Raw genomic sequence first — 14,625 nt, forward strand, 5'->3', positions numbered from 1 at the left:
AGCCCATTTAGGGCCCCTCTGCTGCAGCCGTCAAGTAATTGAAGCTGTAGCTAGGGCTGGCACAAGGGACGAGGGGGGTCTTAGGTGTGTCTCTGTGTGTTTGTTTGCTTCCAAGCAGACAAGAAGGAAACAGAAGCCAGAGGAGAAGAGAAAAAGAAAGAGGTAAGGCAGCATCGATGCACAGCACAATCGAATGTTAAACTGGAACATCTCAAGGTTGCAACAACTGCAGCGTCGTTAAGGAGAAAAATTAAAACGAGAAGAATTCAGCACAATCTAAAATATTTGAGAGGGATTCACATTTAATGGTTTCCTGCTGACACATCAGTGGCATCACAAAGGAATTGTTTTTTTCAATCAGTTCCTACAAATTTCTCTTTGATATTAACCAGGAACTGAGTTAATATACTAAACTGTTTGAAAAAGCCACATTCAAAATATATTAAAAGGTGGAAAACTTTCAAATAAATCCAGAGGTGATTTTCGGTTTTTAACAACAGTACAATCATTATTTTACAAAAACTGTAGGATACAAAAATTCTGAATTTCCAGCGTAAACATCAGAAGTTTTAAAGTAAATTTTTTTTTCTGCAGGCTGCACGGTGGAGCAGTTGGTAGCACTGTTGCCTTGCACCAAGAAGGTCCTGGGTTCAACTCCCAGCCGGGGGTCTTTCTGCATGGAGTTTGCATGTTCTCCCTGTGCATGTGTGGGTTCTCACCGGGTACTCCGGCTTCCTCCCGCAGTCCAAAAACATAACTATCAGGTTAATTGGTCTCTCTAAATTGCTCTTTGGTGTGTGAATAAGTGTGTGGATGGTTGTTTGTGTGTTTCCTTGCGACCTGTCCAGGGTGGGCCCCGCCTCCTGCCCATAGACTGCTGTATATAGGCACCAGGTCCCCCGCAACCCAGTATAGAAGATGACTGACCTTTTCTCTGCATAGTGAACGTCTGGGACACCAGATGTTAGAAGGGGGTCGTATGTAAAGACAGTAGGCAGAGAAAAAAATTCAAACATAGAGGCTTGAAACAAAGATTTGGATTGATGAAAGTGTCAATTTGAGGTGCCCTGTGGGGGGCGCTCCAGGAGAATAAAGTCAGGGTCCCTTTATTAGGGGCATGTTGGACTCCTGTTCATAACTTTCATGGAGATGAGTTCTAGGCACAGTCAAGGGCCTGGAGGGGGTCCGGCTTGCATACCAGCGGATTTCGTCTCTGCTATCTTCTAGCTAAAACCTACAGAATGCACGAGGGCAGGGAAGAGGATTAGCTTCTCCAAGTCCGAGGCCATGGTTCTTGACCGGAAAAGGGTGGCTTGGCCTCTTCAGGTTGGAGAGGAGTTCCTGCCTCAAGTGGAGGAGTTCAAGCATCTCAGGCTTTTGTTCATGAGTGAGGGGAGAATGGAGCTGCAGATCGACAGATGGATCTGTGTGGCTGCCACAGTAATGCTGATTTTGTGCATGCCCGTTGTGGTGAAGAGCTGACCTGAAAGACATAGTTCTCAATTTATAGGTCTACATTCCTGCTCTCACCTGTGGGCCCAAACATTGGCTCATGACTGAAATAATGAGGAGGTTGGCCATCCAGAAGGAGCTCAGAGTAAAGCCACTGCATCGAGAGGAGCCCCCATCCCCAGGAAGATGTTCCAGGCACGTTCCACCGGGAGGAGGCCCAGGGTACAGCCCAGGACACGCTGGAGGAACTATGTCTCTCGGCTAACCTGGAAATGCCTCGGCCTTCCTACAGAGGAGCTGGAGGAGATGTTTGGGGAGAGGGAAGTCTGAGCCTCTCAGCTGAGACTGATACCCTGCTGAGACTGCACTTGGTTGGGGCTCCTTTTGCATGAATTACTGCATTATTGCCCTGTGGGATGGAGGAGATCAGCCTGTGGTTCTGCTGAGGTGCAACAGAAGCCCAGATTGCTATGATAGTGGCTTTCAGGACATCTACATTGTTAGTTCTGGTGTCTCTCATCTTCCTCTTGATAACCCCAGAGGTGGAATCCACCTTGAAATCAAACTTAAATACTGGGATCAGTGGGACCAATATGTTCTCACGTGGAAATACTCTCAGATGGAACTGATCCAGGATTACTTTCTATGTTTAAGAAAAAGTAGACAGTTATCGGCTCATGTCCCCCTCCAGGAAGGTTTGACAGCTAAACAGAACACCAGGCCAAGTGTAGGTGCTATGAAGAGAATAATGAGAAAGAACATAAAGTTTATGGCAGCAATAAGAGGAGATAATGCAAAATTTGAGAGTAGTAGGAGAATGTAGCAGAGTGTGGAGAAGTTGTCATTATGTCCTTTTGAAGCCTAAGCCCAATCAAACGTTGCAACAAGATTAAGATCGAGAAAATACAAGTTTTATTTTAACATTTCACATCAAATATAAACCCTCCCAGGCCACTTTGTCTTTTAGATCTACCTTCCTTCTTCTCTTGCTCGTTCACTCCTCTGTCATCTCCTCTCTGATTTGTCCATTTTCCTCAACAGCGCGGCAGGAAGGAGCCCCATCTGAAGCTCATTAAGCAAACACCTACAGAGCTTCGTGGTGTCTCAGTGTGAACTCCAAGTGTCTGTTTCTCCTTCAAATGAACAATTTGCGACATGTTCGATCAGATATGGGGCTGCCATTGGACATGCAAATAAATAACATTTCTGTGGTGGAAAAAGAGATAAACTGTATGAATATTTGATTTATGGTTATACAACTGCAACTGCTGTACAAAATACAGCGGATATGGTTTTTAGAACGGCTTCACAAAGCATCAGGACATTCCCTTTTTCCCAACCTAAATGTCCTTTTGCAAGTTGCACCTTGATCACACACTCTTTATGACTGGCAACAAGCTTCAGGCAGGTTAATTGGTCTCTTTAAACTGCACTTAGGTGTGTGTGTGTGTGTGTGTGTGTGTGTGCGCATGTCTGTTTGCCCTGTATGTCTGTGTTGCCCTGTGATAGAGTGATGAACCGTCCAGGGTGCTGTGCTACCTCTTGGCCAGGACTCCCTTGAAAAAGAGTATTTTAATAATGTGACTTTATCATAATTAAATAAAAGTTAAATAAAATTTAAAATAATACCCAACCTCTTTCCCAATGACCGCTTGAGATAGGCAGCAGCCCCTTCGCAACCGTGATAGAATGAGCGGGTGTAGATAATGGATGGATGGGTGAATGGATGGATCTTACAGTGTGCAATGGAATAACAGACAGTAATTTAGGTTTTAACAAATAAGTGTAAAATTCAAAAGCTTTGTGTGTTTCATTTGTAAACTGCTACTGCAGGACCCTTCAACATCTGCAGCTAAAAACATTCTGGAAATCATGCAGCACATCATCCCCTACACTCAACCTTCAGTTCATTTATCCTTTGTTCTACATTGAAAGCTCTTGCTGCTTGTCCAGCAGTGTGTGTGCACATTTGTGTTGCACACGTGTCTGGCACCAGGTGAGGAGTTAAGTTGACAGAGATGGACCACCTCACTTACCTGGAACGGCATTTCTTTCCGTTAATGGCGTTATGAGCATCCATCAGGCCCCTTCACACTCATACACAGAAACACCTACAGCACACGCTCCCTGACGGTGCAGATGGCAAGAAAATAAAAGTGTGTGCACACATATGGTACTGAGATTATGAGATGTTATTAATAACTTAAAGCGACAAGGATCGCTCCACCTCAGAAAGGCTGATAGGCGCAGGAGTTACACTCACTAACACTTAGCCAATCTGCACCTGCTACTTCTGCATTTACCGGACCTCTGCAGGAGGTGGCTTTTATCTTTATAGCATGCAAGGATCATTCTAGAGAAACAGATTAATTTGGTGTGAATGCTACAAAACCTTTCTTGTGTCTTAGATTGTAGTATTCAGTGCACCAAGCAGAGACACAGGGTGGTGAAAACAGTCCTTACCTTTAGAACAGAGAACCTGTGGATGTTTGATAAGTTTAGCATTTTCAGATAGCAGCACTAACACTCTTCTCATGCGAACAAAAAGCAAACGCCCAAAGCAGTTTCTACCTTTGCATGCGCAGCTTGTTTGGTGGCATGCAGGTGGGGGGTATACTATTCTCTCAGGCTGCGATCTACAGAGAATTTGAAGCTAGCTCTGCCATGCCGACCTCCTGTCAGGCTACAATCACATCATGCCCACACTGGGCTTGCAGTGCTCCAAGTCTGTTATTTGTTTGCTGTTGGCACCATTACTGCTATGCAAATTGCAGCGGGATCTGCTCCAGCAACTGCAATCCAAGCTCTCCATGCCAATAGCTATCAGATCTAACTCGGGTACCTTGCTCACAGAAAGTATGTCCAGCTGGGACAGGGCTCCCAGCTGTGGAGAAGCTCCCACACCTCCATATTGTACCTAGGCAGAATGATTAACAAGAGCTGTTAGTTTTTCAGTATGTAGTTTAAATGTAAAATGTAACTGCCAGCCAGACTGCCAAATAAAAGCCCTTGCATCATGTTTACCAAGGAGGAAGAGACAGCATGAGCAGTAATAAGTTGACTTTATAACACAATTTGAAACAGGTCCAGCATGAGATGGGAATGTATTTGGAAAGGTAACTCAGGAATACGGCACATGTTCAGGAAACAGGATTGTTTATAACATGAGGATTTTAATCAGGCTCGTATTGAAATTACAGATGTACGCGTCGGACCTAGGAGAAATCTTAAGCTGAATATAGGATTCTTAAAGAGCAATTCCTACAGTCCCTCTTTAAAGGTTTAAAAACAGCACACACAAACAGTCCCAAGTTTGGAATGCGCTTTTCAGTCCGTCTCCACTATCTAGTTCCTGTTATCCTCCAGAAGACATCTCTGATAAAAAACAAAAAGTCTCGGTTTTCCCACCGTATCAGACTTTTACTCCTTACTTTAGACAAATACCTCAACAGTTTACTGGTATTTTGGCACGGGAGATGTCCCCTGGAGCAGCCTCAGCAGCTGCTTTTTGTACAAACTCAAACTCCCTTACTTCTAACTGGGCTTAACTGTGGACAAACTGCTATAAAGGATAAAAAACATTCCAATATATCATTTCTTCAGGCTGCAGACACAAAACTTCATAAAAACCATCTTCCAGATTTAGACTCTTGAGGGGATTGGCTGATGGTGACCACTGAAAAACAAATAGTTTTCAGATTTTAAATACTTGACACCTCCTGACTGCATTTGCTGAGATATGGTAAAGTTACTGCAAGCCTGGCATGCTCAGCAGTCAATCATCCTGAGGTAGTTATTAACAACAAGTTAGCTCACTGCTTTCTGGACGGACACAGGACCTCCATGTTAGTCCACCTCTCTGGTTGTTAGCTTTTTCAGTGTTGAGTATTTTTCCCTGTTTTAGATGTAACCCCTTCTCGTCATCGTTTTTCTAGCTGCTTTGACCCACATGCAGAGATACACTTCAGGAAACAAGAAAGGTTTAATACATTTATTAAGAAGTGTAAGAATACTGGGAACTGGAACTTGCCATTGTATGGAGAAGGGATAAATAGTAAGTGATTGATATTGCTGAGCGTTATAGATCCTGGTATAATTCTGCTTACAGTTGAAGACCCACCAGGGAGAAGGAAAGTTGGATGGAAACTCTGGGGTCGTGTGAGTTGAGTGAATAGGTCCAGGTAATCCTGTCTTGCTTGCTCTATAAATGAAGGTAGCACCAGGTGGGTCTTTCCTGGAGGGTGACCACGGTTGAGGGTGAGCTAGGTTCGTTTGCAGGGTAGCCTGAGGAGCATTGGAACCAGAGCGTAGCCAACTGAGAAGATAATCCGTGAAGTTCTCTTGGAAAAGCGAATCTGGGTTTTCTGCATAAGCAGACTGGAGATAACCTGGGAAGGAAGACGCGAGAAGGTAAGTACTCAGAATAATCACAAAGAGATTTGTTTTGGCCAGCTAGAGTTACCACTGTAGGTCAACACTCAGGCACTGGAGTGTTGGCAGCTTGAGGTTCTTATGCTTCTCTCCTGATGAGGCTGATGGAGGACACCTGTTGGCTCAGCTCCTACCGTGCGTTTGGTGCCATCTAGTGGTTGGAAATGGTTAGTAGCAGGCAAACAGGTGGACAGCAACTCCCAGAACTCTGACACTTCTGAGGTCACCACAGGCTGCCTTTATTTGTTTTGTGAGCAGAGACATTGTGTTTATGACCAACAGTGGTCACATTTGGTTAATAAGGTTAATACATTTATTTTTGTCTTTACAACATCTGACTTCAAAGCACCTCATATTTTTTGGGTCTACTGTTAATTTTCTGCCTGTCTTGCTTATGCTGACGCCATATTCATTTTAAATTCCTAATTTGCATTATTTGCATAAACTTTTTTTTACATAGATTTTTAAGTAATTTGTCTTATCTAATCTTTGCTCAGTCAGTGAACGTTATAAATGCTTTTATTTTGCTTGACTAAACTTTTACAGGAAATGACAACCTGAGAAAGTACAATGTTTTACAAGAGGTCAGTGGATGCCTCTTCGGATCATCACCTCTCTCGACTCAGAGTCTTGCTCCTGCCAGACGTGGAGGATGTTTTAATGTCCTCCAGGACCGTAATAGTAACCTTTCCCTTGCTTCAGAAGACAGCCTCTCGACCCTGGACACTGCTGTCTTTTCTCAGTTTGCTGTTTCAGCTCAACATGTTACTCCTCGCCCCGCTCACGCTTTGATCTACATCCATCCACGTGCATATTTTCATCCAACACGTCGTGTTTTTATTCAACTCCTGTTTGCTTTGCAGTTTTCCTCCACTCACCTTCACCTTAGAGGAAACAGGAGACACAAGATGAGATGCTGACAGGAATCAGAGAGGTAATATCAAATAGACGATTCTCCACCTGCCTTCCTCTGCTGCAGGAGACCAGGTGTCGGAGCGGGAAGGTGCTTTAATTGTGCAGGGAGGAAGGATGTGAAAGGAGCTGGAGTCGGATCGGTGTGTTTTTGTGGGATCAGCTGCTTGTGTGTGCGTGTTCTGCAGCCGATAATTGGAGAGGCACACCTGGACGTCGGTCACCTCCAACCCCCGACCTTTTGCCCTTCAAACCAGCACAACTCGTTCCGGGTGCACATTGGATGTGTGTGTGGTGAACTCTTGTGCCCAGCCAGTGGGTCCACCATATACCCATCCTTACCGAGTGCCCATCTCCAGCATGTGTGTGTGTGTGTGTGTGTCTGTTTCCTGCTGTCCATCTTTTCCATCTCTGAGAGCAGGAGGTCATTCAGCTGTGCTATAAAAGATTCAGAACTGACTGATGACCTCGGCCAACTAAAAAAAAAACACTTATTTCTTAGACTTTTTTTATTTAACCTTTTCTTTGGCAAAGAAAACACATAAAAAATGCACTTTCATTGCTGCTCCTCCTGTGTAAAGGCACACCCTCAGTACACTAAGAAAAGCATGAATTCGTTGTAATAACCCTCTTTTTCAAGGTGGTGTGAAAAAAATTAAAAACCTGAAATCAAAAATTTCAAGTAAGCTTAGTGGTTTACTGTGAGAGTTATCCACTTTTAGGATATTTTAACCGCTGCTCTAATAAATCATAAAGTAAAGTAGCCAAAAGACAGGGGTAGGTGACCGAGGGGTTAAAAGTTGGCCTTGTTCTGAAGCCTCTGTAAACTATCTAGTATTCTAGAGTCAAATGTGAGGCCATATCTGTCAATAATGTGATTGTCCTAATATAAACACATACATCTAGAAGTCTCAATCAGAACCTAGTGCTGTTGCATATTGGATTAGCAGTAGATGTCTTTACAGATTACCACCTTGGTAGTACACTTGCTCGTACTTTGTGTGTTTTTCTGTATTTGTACTGTATTTTTGTCTTATAAACCTGAAAAGATGGCTGTCCTTCTATTTATGCACTTAGCCATGTTCTTAAAGAAGAAGAATTTAAACTAGGCCATTGCGGCTATTTGTTCCTAAATAAATTTGTTCTTCTTGATATATGAAATGTTGATCATGAATAGATTACATATCATTCTGGATATCTGAGATTTTCTTTTCTTAAAACTGAATTCATGGATATCTGCTTAAATTGTTATATGATTAATTGGCCTGCCATAGTTGGTGCTTTTCGTGGTGTACTTTTCTTCTGCTGCAAACATTATTATTGGGAGCAACAGGATTGAGAATACTAATGCTAGTGTTTCTCCAAGCAGAATTTAGTTTTATTCCTAAACATCTCCGACTTCAGTTGGCGGCTTCCGTCATGGCTAGTGTCCATCAACTATGTCTACTTTCAGTTGTCATGGGGGCAGCCCCAGTTACCTTCAGGCCATGGCTCCTGGAAGCCAAATCTGAAAATGGTCCTCTCAGATCCTCTGAACATGTGAGAAACTCTCCTGGAAGCATGAGTTGAACATTTCCTGGATCTTCTCAGTTCACCCTCATCATGTGTTTGGTCTTACCAGGTCTGTTCAGCAGCTGTGTGGATGTACCGGTTAAAAATAAAATCCATATTATGAGTTTATTGGGCACGTTATTGTCTCTATAGCATCTTGGAGAGCTTTGTCTTTTTGACAGTGAAGTCCCAGTCTGATTGAGACTTTGGCATTCAGAATCCAGTGAGGACTTCTCTCTGCTGCTTTCAGCGAGAAGATTTTAAAAACTGATCAGTAAACGGCCCAATGCTACACTGATGTAGTTGAGTTTTCTTTAGAAAATGTTTGTATCTCAGTTATTTGTACAAGTTGAACTTAGACTGGAGTCAGTTTAAGGGTGTTTAAACACGGATACTGCAGTGCCACAAGGATTTTATCTCTAATTTCCTCTGTCCTCACTCTGTGTCTTTTAATCTTGTAGTAAGTGCCCCAAGTGTTAACCTCATTACCCCACAGACCCAGGGGACATGTAATGAAACATTTCCCTTATTCAGGGGGTCAATTTGCTCTCTTTTCTTTATGAAGTTTAAAGGCATCTTTATCCCATCGGCATTCCTGCCTGTCTGATTTCCTTCCAGTCTATCTTCCCTTTAATTATCCGGTCTGCCTGTGTGTGTTAGAGACTGAAGGGGAGAATTTCTGTCTCATGCTGATTCATTGAGATGAGGTTTGATCTGTTGGCTGCAGTGTTCCCTCCTCTTACCTCTCATATAAAAACGTCCCTTGATGTTTTGACTGTTTGCCTGAATGCAGACAGATCGCTACCCTGATTTTTTATATCTGAAACACACAAATCCGGCATTACCAATTACAGATGACACACACAGAGCATCGTGAGCCTCAAGCTGTCATCACGCTCAATCCTGCTGTCAAGGATTCAAAACAGATCAAAAAGGGAAAACATTCATTCATTCAGCAACAAAAAACGTTTCATTCTCTCTGGAGTCAGTTACATCATAATCAACATTTTGTGTTGTTGATCAGTCATTGACGAGTAACGGATCTGTAGTTTACAAACTTTAAGAAATCTTTCTGTGAAATAATCTTAAAGCTTATTGGTTCAAGCTATAGTACATCAACAATGTCTTTGAGATTTCCAATAACTTGGAGATATTTTTTATTGGTAATAATGACAAATTAACATTGGACCAGATTAGACCTTTGTCTGACCTAACGTTATATGATTTTACTTCTTTAACTGGAAAACAATGGGAAGGCTGTTGAGTTGACACTGAACATTCTGCTGCTGGGTGCTGAATTTCCTTACAGACACACCCAGATCAGTCAGAGTTGGGAATTGAGCACAAAGATGATCAGTACTGGTAGTCCCCAAGGCTGTGTGCTGGGTCCACAGTTCTAAACGCTTTTCAACTGCAAGTGTCTGACCTCTCAGAGGAACACCAGCATCATTAAATTTGCTGATGCCACCACGTGGCTGATCAGTAAAGGGGTGGAGGTGGATTACAGGAGGGAAAAAGCAGGACTTGTTGTCTGGCGTCAGAAGACCGAGGAGGTGATCATTGATCTGAGTAAGAGGAAGGCACAGCACATCACTATGAACATTAGAGAGGCTGAGGTTTAGAGGGTGAAAACTTTTCAATTTCTTCGATCTTGCCTCATCTCGTAACACCAAACAGCTCATCACCAGAGAAGACGAAGGACTGTTCTTCCTGTGAAAGTTGAAGAAATGTGGCATGCCAACCAAAATACTCACCAACTTCCACAGAGGTATTATCGCCACTCATTTCTGGAGAAACCTTGTCTTCTCTATGGGATATTTATACCACTAGGGTCATCAGGAGAGCCCAAAAGACAAAACACACCCCAACATTTCCACTTTAAACGGCTGCACTCAAACCAGCGTTTTATGATTTTTATAATCCAATAAACTGTCTCACAAGATTTTTGGTCAATGTGAAGGGAAGCTAGTAGGTAAACATTTCATTGCATGGTAGTAACTTGTGTTTATACAGTGCCTTGCGAAAGTAACTTTTCAACCTCTTGCCACATTTCAGGCTTCAAACATAAAGATATAAAATTCAAATTTTTTGCGAAGAATCAACAACAAGTGGGACACAATCGTGAAGTGGAATGAAATTTATTGGATGTGTCAAACCTTTTTAACAAATAAAAAACTGAAAAGTGGGGCGTGCCATATTATACGGCCCCCTTGCGTTAATACTTTGTAGCGCCACCCTTTGCTGCAATTACAGCTGCAAGTCTCTTGGGGTTTGTCTCTATCAGTTTTCACATCGAGAGACTGAAATTCTTGCCCGTTCTTCCTTGTAAAACATCTGGAGCTCAGTGAGGTTGGATGGAGAGCGTTCATGAACAGCAGTCTTCAACTCTTTCCACAGATTCTCAATTGGATTCAGGTCTGGACTTTGACTAGGCCATTCCAACACCTGGATACGTTTATTTGTGAACCATTCCATTGTAGATTTGGCTTTATGTTTTGGTACATTGTCTTGTTGGAAGATAAATCTCCGTCCCAGTCTCAGGTCTCTTGCAGACTCCAACAGGGTTTCTTCCAGAATGGTCCTATATTTGGCCCCATCCATCTTCCCATCAATTTTGACCATCTTCCCTGTCCCTGCTGACGAAAAGCAGGCCCAAACCATGATGCTGCCACCACCATGTTTGACAGTGGGGATGGTGTGTTCAGGGTGATGAGCTGTGTTGCTTTTACGCCAAACATATCGTTTTGCATTGTGGCCAAACAGTTTGATTTTGGTTTCATCTGACCAGAGCACCTTCTTCCACATGTTTGGTGTGTCTCCCAGGTGGCTTGTGGCAAACTTTAAATGAGACTTTTTATGGATATGTTTGAGAAATGGCTTTCTTCTTGCCACTCTTCCATAAAGGCCAGATTTGTGCAGTGTACGACTGATTGTTGTCCTATGGACAGACTCTCCCACCTCAGCTGTAGATCTCTGCAGTTCATCCAGAGTGATCATGGGAAATGTGGCAAAAGGTTGAAAAGTTCAAGGGGGCCAAATACTTTCGCAAGGCACTGTATGTCAATAAATCTCATGTATCAAGGGTACCAGATCCAGGAGGTGAACCCAGATATCCTTCTCTCCAGCAATACTGAACAGGTGGAATCCAAGGCCATTGGGGGCACATACCGAGCTCTGTGTCCAACCTGGGGTTTTAAGGGGTTTGAGTACCCTAACAATCCCCATGGCAAATCGTCTCAGAGGAGGAGTTAAATGGTCAGCAATCTGAAAATATCCACACTAGGTGAATACAGGAACTTGCACACTTTGCCAGGATTACGTAGAAAGTACAGTCCGATGAAGACAGGCTTAGAGAAGATCTTACAAGCAAGCAACTCTTGGTTGTGTATTCTTCTGGAGCTAAGCCCAAGCTCAGCAAGAAAAAAGCAATGGCCTTTACGCACAGGTCCACCACCTGCAAGGAGGTCAGGCAAGATCAGGCGCTATGTTTGCTGGGTGGTGTGTGTAAGCAGTGCGCTGGACATAAAAATTACAGGTGTCACAGAAAATGTCTGAAGAAAAGGTACTGATTGAAAATACAATGAACAGCCCAAAAGACCTGGAAGATGTCCAGTATCTCTGATGGCCCAGTCAAGTTCTGATGCAGTGACAGAGGCCGTCTCATGGATCTCTTAGATATTCTTTATGTCTAAGAAAATGGTAAAATTGAATTATAAACTATGTTAGGTTCCAACAACAGTCTCCTAAAAAAAGTGACCAAATGAAAAAATACTTAATGCTTTAATAGTTTGTAGATATACATTTTACACCAGTGATGTTTAATGACTGAGACAAGGATGTTCAGTGGTAAGTCAACAGGTCACAAATGACAGTAAATTGATGGAGTCCAAATGAGAAATCTCATCAATGGGAAGAAAAAACAATGCAAATGAGCTTTTAATGTTTTAGTGACTCTCTGGATCCCGCTGAGGGGTTTGCAGTAATAAAAACACCTGACCTCACTGATATCTTCTGCCAGTACCGTAATTTATTAAATTAGATTTCCAAATGTTCATGTCATCACGTAATTACATCTTGTCCTCTGGGGTAAAGAATAAATGAGCATCCAGGGAATGAAAGTCGTCTTTTGGGTTACAGTGATATTTTGATTTTATTTCTGCCAACAAAACGCTCTCGATAATATTATGATCCTAATTAGGTGGCAAAACAGAATGAAAATAGCTATCTGTGGTCTTCCACATGACATGTGCTTGTTCATGACACTCAGCTCATTTAATGCATGTGTTTCATTGGAAGGTTTCTTATCTGTCCTTATTGTGTTGTTTTAGTGTGCAGATAACTCATAAACCACAAAACAACATTTACAACATGCGTTAAGTAACACAGGAGGATTTATTTTACTGGTCCTTACATATCAACCCTAAAAAATGGGATTTAGACAATACCCAAGGAAAAGGATACCAGATTCCAGTTTCCTTTATGCTGTGGCTTACCACTGCTTTACACAGGAGGTGACAAGCTCTGTTATCCAGGAAAAGTTGGAACTCAGCCTGGAGCCCATCAGTTCCTGCTTCTAGAAATTGACGGCATTGACATGAGGTAATTTGGACACCTTGCAAGGAATCCTTCAGAAAGTTTCTCATTAGATGTTTTTCTGGACATGTCACATTGGTAGGAGAATCTGGAACTGATTAAGAATTTGCAAGAGGAAGAACACGTCTCTTCTAACTTGGGAATGCATTGGAGTCCACCAGAGGAAACTTGGTGTGCTGATGGGGAGAGGGATGTCTGGACTTCCCTGGACATATTTACTGTTGCAACCTGATTTCAGATACCTGAGATACCTTACTGGGCTGCTCTCAACGGTAAGAAGTATCACATCTTCTCTGCATCTCATCGTAAATAACCCTAACTGTGAGTTCGGACTTCCTGTGGAGAAAAGTCATTTCAGCTGCTTGAATTCACAATCTCATTCTGTCAATCATTACCCACATCTAATGACACTAGGTGAGAGTTAGAATGTAGATCATTTGATAAACCAAAAGCTTTGCCTTTACATCCTACTATGCCAACCCAGTATCTGTCAAACCCCTACAGATGTTTAGGCAGTTTCCTCAATATTAAGTCTTTAGACTATCACCCAGTTTCCAATGTACCAGTTCTTTACAATGCCCTCTGTAAATGGATGGTCCACAGGAGGGTGGTTCCAATGGGTCACCTTCAGGCCTAAAGGCCATGAGTGGGACCAGCAGACCAGCCTTTCATCCAGAATCAGAATGAGAATCCGAATCAGCTTTATTGCCAAGTTCGTACGTACAAACAAGGAATTTGACTCAGGTACACTTTGCTCTCTGGTTTTAGTTTTTTGCATTAAAGAATATATATATATACAATATACAAATATACACATATATAAATAAAAAGGTGCATTTGCAACATCTGTATGCTGTTGTTTTGTACTCTATTAAATGTTCAACAGAGAAACAGCCTGGGGGAAGAAACTGTCTCTGTGGCGGCTGGTTTCAGTAAACAATGCTCTGTAGCGGCGGCCTGAAGGTAAAACTCTAAACAATCCAGGCCTTGGCTCCAAGTTCTTGTGCAAGCCTGAATTATGTAAATCAATCTCTTGGCACTACAATGGTAAAGGCTACTTAATTCTAGCTTGTCTCATTTGGCTTTAACACAGTTTTTATGCTCAGGTTAACCAGGTTCAGTTTGTCTTTCCAACAAGCAAGTCTGAAAATCGCTAGCTTAATTAATGCATGCTTTTTGTCCTCTACTATTAATTAATTGGAATGTATGTATCTGACTTTTGTGAAGTGCCGTAAGACGACATGTGTTGTGAATTGGCGCTATATAAATAAACTGAATTGAATTGAATTTACTATCTAATGGTTCTTAGTTTGTAACAGAGATTAGTCCTTTTAGGTTAGTGCCACAATGGGATATGGGAAGCTCACCTGACTTCAAAACCTTATTATACACGTTCCTCTTTGTGAAAACCTTTGAAGGTCTCGGATTTTTATCAGACATTTTAGTCCACATCTACGTAAAACAACTTCAACTTATTCTATCTGCCAATTAGAGAATTCAGCCACACACTCCATCAGTTCTCTGTTTTTGCCTTTTGTTCCTAGAACATCATGGACTAAGTTTACATCTGTCTCAAAAGACTACTGAAAGTAATGATTAAGGACACAAAGATGCTGTTGTCCCTTTAAATCTGAAATGCTCTTAAAAGGTGGAGAGATGTAGAAAGGACATTTTTTCATACTCTCA

This window comes from Girardinichthys multiradiatus, chromosome 2 (genome assembly GCF_021462225.1).
Source record: "Girardinichthys multiradiatus isolate DD_20200921_A chromosome 2, DD_fGirMul_XY1, whole genome shotgun sequence".
Lineage (NCBI taxonomy): Eukaryota > Metazoa > Chordata > Actinopteri > Cyprinodontiformes > Goodeidae > Girardinichthys > Girardinichthys multiradiatus.